The sequence below is a fragment of the Pristiophorus japonicus genome, chromosome 19, assembly GCF_044704955.1.
Source record: "Pristiophorus japonicus isolate sPriJap1 chromosome 19, sPriJap1.hap1, whole genome shotgun sequence".
NCBI classification, from domain to species: domain Eukaryota; kingdom Metazoa; phylum Chordata; class Chondrichthyes; family Pristiophoridae; genus Pristiophorus; species Pristiophorus japonicus.
The window spans coordinates 72,895,386-72,900,154 of NC_091995.1; the positions used below are offsets into that span (position 1 = coordinate 72,895,386).

Genomic DNA, 4,769 nt, shown 5'->3' on the forward strand with positions numbered 1-4,769 from the left:
ATCATCCACAATAAGCCCATGGGTAGATATAAGTGGGTAGGGCAGCTCCACTTACCTGCCCTCTCCCTGTAATCCTTAATTTCCTTATTGGTTAAAAATCTATCAATCTGTGACTTGAATACATTCAATGAATTCGCCTCAACTGCTTCCTTGGGCAGAGAAATCCACAGATTCACAACTCTCTGGGAGAAGAAATTCCTTTTTAAATTGGCTCCCCTGTATTTTGAGGCTGTGCCCCCGAGTTCTAGCCTCCCCAACCAGTGGAAACAACCTCTCTGCCTCTATCTTGTCTATCCCTTTCATGATTTTAAATGTTTCTGTAAGATCACCCCTCATCCTTCTGAACTCCAATGAGTAAAGACCCAGTCTACTCAATCTATCATCATAAGGTAACCCCCTCATCTCCGGAATCAGCCAAGTGAATCATCTCTGTACCCCTTCCAAAGCCAGTATATCCTTCCTTAAGTAAGGTGACCAAAACTACACACAGTACTCCAGGTGCGGCCTTACCAATTCCCTATACAGTTGCAGCAGGACCTCCCTGCTTTTGTACTCCATCCCTCTCGCAATGAAGGCCAACATTCCATTTGCCTTCCTGATTACCTGCTGCACCTGCAAACTAACATTTTGTGATTCATGCACAAGGACCACCAGGTCCCTCTGCACCGCAGCATGTTGTAATTTCTCCCCATTCAAATAATATTCCCTTTTACTGTTTTTTTTCCCAATGTGGATGACCTCACACTTTCCGACATTGTATTCCATCTGTCAAACCTTCGCCCATTCGCTCAACCTATCCAAATCTTTTTACAGCCTCTCTGTGTCCTCTACACAACCCTTAGTGTCATCTGCAAATTTTGTTACACTACACTCTGTCCCCTCTTCCAGGTCATCTATGTATATTGTAAATAGTTGTGGTCCCAGCACCGATCCCTGTGGCACACCACCATCCACCGAATTCCAACCCGAAAAGGACCCATTTATCCCGACTCTCTGCTTTCTGTTTGCCAGCCAATTCACTAGCCATGCTAACACATTTCCTCTGCCTCCGCCTACCTCTATCTTCTGCAGTAACCTTTTGTGTGGCACCTTATCGAATGCCTTTTGGAAATCTAAATACACCACATCCATCGGTACTCCTCTATCCACCATGCTCGTTATATCCTCAAAGAATTCTAGTAAATTAGTTAAACATGATTTCCCCTTCATGAACCCATGCTGCGTCTGCTTGATTGCACTATTCCTTTCTAGATGTCCTGCTATTTCTTCCTTAATGATAGTTTCAAGCATTTTCCCCACGACAGATGTTAAACTAACCGGCCTATAGTTACCTGCCTTTTGTCTGCCCCCTTTTTTAAACAGAGGTGTTACATTAGCTGCTCTCCAATCCGCTGGTACCGCCCCAGAGTCCAGAGAATTTTGGTAGATTATAACGAATGCATCTGCTATAACTTCCGCCATCTCTTTTAATACCCTGGGATGCATTTCATCAGGACCAGGGGACTTGTCTACCTTGAGTCCCATTAGCCTGTCCAGCACAACCCCCCTAGTGATAGTGATTGTCTCAAGGTCCTCCCTTCCCACATTCCCGTGAGCAGCAATTTTTGGCATGGTTTTTGTGTCTTCCACTTTGAAGACCGAAGCAAAATAATTGTTTAAGGTCTCAGCCATTTCCACATTTCCCCTTATTAAATCCCCCTTCTCATCTTCTGAGGGACCAACATTTACTTTCGTCACTCTCTTCCGTTTTGTATATCTGTAAAAGCTTTTACTATCCGTTTTTATGTTTTGCGCAAGTTTACCTTCGAAATCTATCTTCCCTTTCTTTATTGCTTTTTTAGTCATTCTTTGCTGTTGTTTAAAATTTTCCCAATCCTCTAGCTGGTGAGGCCACACCTGGAGTATTGTGTACAGTTTTGGTCTCCTAACCTGAGGAAGGACATTCTTGCTATTGAGGGAGTGCATCGAAGGTTCACCAGACTGATTCCCGGAATGGCGGGACTGACCTATGAAGAAAGACTGGATCAACTGGGCTTGTATTCACTGGAGTTCAGAAGAATGAGAGGGGACCTCATAGAAACGTTTAAAATTCTGACGGGGTTAGACAGGTTAGATGCAGGAAGGATGTTCCCAATGTTGGGGAAGTCCAGAACCAGGGGACACAGTCTAAGGATAAAGGGTAAGCCATTTAGGACCGAGATGAGGAGCAACTTCTTCACCCAGAGAGTGGTGAACCTGTGGAATTCTCTACCACAGAAAGTTGTTGAGGCCAATTCACTAAATATATTCAAAAAGGAGTTAGATGAAGTCCTTACTACTAGGGGGATCAAGGGGTATGGCGAGAAAGCAGGAATGGGGTACTGAAGTTGCATGTTCAGCCATGAACTCATTGAATGGCGATGCAGGCTAGAAGGGCCGAATGGCCTACTTCTGCACCTATTTTCTATGTTTCTATGTTTCTATGTTTCTATTCCCAGTAACCTTGGCCACCTTATACGCATTGGTCTTTGATTTGATACTCTCCTTTATTTCCTTGGTTATCCACAGCTGGTTATCCCTTCTCTTACCACCCTTCTTTTTCACTGGAATATATTTTTGTTGCGCACGATGAAAGAGCTCCTTAAAAGTCCTCCAGTGTTGCTCAATTGTGCCACCGTTTAGTCTGTGTTTCCAGTCTACTTTAGCCAACTCTGCCTTCATCCTACTCTAGTCCCCTTTGTTTAAGCATAGTACGCTCGTCTCTGACACAACTTCCTCACCCTCAATCTGTATTACAAGTTCAACCATACTGTGATCACTCATTCCGAGTGGATCTTTTACTAGGTGATCGTTTATTTTTCCTGTCTCATTACACACGACCAGATCTAAGATAGCTTGCTCCCTTGTAGTTTCTGTTACATACTGTTCTAAGAAACAATCCCGTATGCATTCTATGAATTCCTCCTCCAGGCTACCCCGTGCGATTTGAGTTGACCAATCGATATGTAGGTTAAAATCCCCCATGACTACTGCCGTTTCTTTTTCACATGCCTCCATTATTCCCTTGATTATTGCCCGCCCCACCGTGAAGTTATTATTTGGGGGCCTATAAACTACGCCCACCAGTGACTTTTTCCCCTTACTATCTTTAATCTCCACCCACAATGATTCAACATTTTGTTCATTAGAGCCAATATCATCTCTCACAACTGCCCTGATATCATCCTTTATGAACAGAGCTACCCCACCTCCTTTCCTTTCTTGTCTATCCTTCCGAATTGTCAGATACCCATGTATGTTTAATTCCCAGTCTTGGCCACCCTGCAACCACGTTTCTGTAATGGCCACCAAATCATACCCATTTGTAATGATTTGTGCCGTCAACTCATTTACTTTATTTCGAATGCTGCGTGCGTTTAGGTAGTGTGTTTTAATACTCGTTTTTAAACCATGATTTTTAGTTTTGATCCCTCCTGCAGCCCCCTTATATTCATACATATTGTCCCTTCCTATCACCTTGTGGTTTACACTTACCCCAGTGCCACTCTGCTCTGTTGCCTCCTGCCTTTTGCATTCTTTCTTGGAGTCCTGTTCATCTGAGCTCTCACCCACTCTAACTCGCTCAGAACCCTCTCCTGGGTTCTGAATACTCCTCGCATTGAGGCACAGAGCTTTCAGGCTTGCCTTTTTATTACACTTTGACCCTTTGGAATTTTGCTGTACAGTGGCCCTTTTTGTTTTTTGCCTTGGGTTTCTCTGCCCTCCACTTTTCTTCATCTCCTTTCTGTCTTTTGCTTCTGACTCCACTTTGTTGCCCTCTGTCTCCCTGCATTGGTTCCCATTCCCCTGCCATATTAGTTTAACTCCTCCCCAACAGCATTAGCAAACACTCCCCCGAGGACATTGGTTCCGGACCTGCCCAGGTGCAGACCGTCCGGTTTGTACTGGTCTCACCTCCCCCATCATCAATCAAGCCAAAATACAGCACCGGCAACAGTGCAGCACTCCCTTTGCACTGAAGTATAATTAGATATTTGTGTTCAAATGTCTGTGGTGGGATTTGAACCCAGATCAACCTGATACAGCAGCAAGAGTGTTACCCACTGAGCCACGGCCATTCCGAGCTCAAATCAAAGGTTTCAGGGAGTGTCTTAAAGGAGGAGCGAGAGGCAACTGTTTCGGGCGATACCGTGTCCACTACACATCCCCCGACCCTGCCTGTCCTGTGACCATCAGTGAGCACTGGAACTTTGCACAAGTTTGAAGTTGATGACACCTTGGTCCGAATGAAGCCTCCCCGCCTGGCGACACCTTCCATCACTTGCCCAACCTCAACTGCTGTATTGTCAATCTTTAAAAAGACATCACCCCAGGTGGGGCTTGAACCCACAATCCCTGGCTTAGAAGGCCAGTGCCTTATCCATTAGGCCACTGGGGTTGAATACAAGAAGTGACCCACCTGAGTGTAATTGACCAATATGAAATGTGACATCTGCCTCAAGTTTCCAGAGTGTGGGAAAGTTGAGCACAGATGGAAGCTATTTTCTCCAATTATATCTGCCACTGCTCGCACCATGGCAGGGCCATCTACAACAACAACTTGCATTTATATCGCACCTGTAATATAGGAATACCTTCCTGCTTCACATGATCGTTATCAAACAAAATCTCCGAGCCACATGAGGTACCAGGACAGGTGTCCTAAACCTTGGTCTCTCAAGTAGGTTTCAAGGAGCATCTTCAAGGAGGAGAGAAAGGTAGCGAGGCGGAGATGTTTATGGAGATACCGT

The 4,769-nt window shown here is 45.0% G+C and overlaps 1 non-coding gene across 1 annotated transcript; it reads right to left on the minus strand.

The window, feature by feature from the left end:
* Positions 1–4,344: 4,344 nt before the first annotated feature.
* On the minus strand, positions 4,345–4,417 carry trnar-ucu (transfer RNA arginine (anticodon UCU)). Its single transcript has one exon. It is a non-coding gene; the product is annotated as a tRNA-Arg (tRNA).
* Between the last annotated feature and the right edge of the window lie 352 nt (positions 4,418–4,769).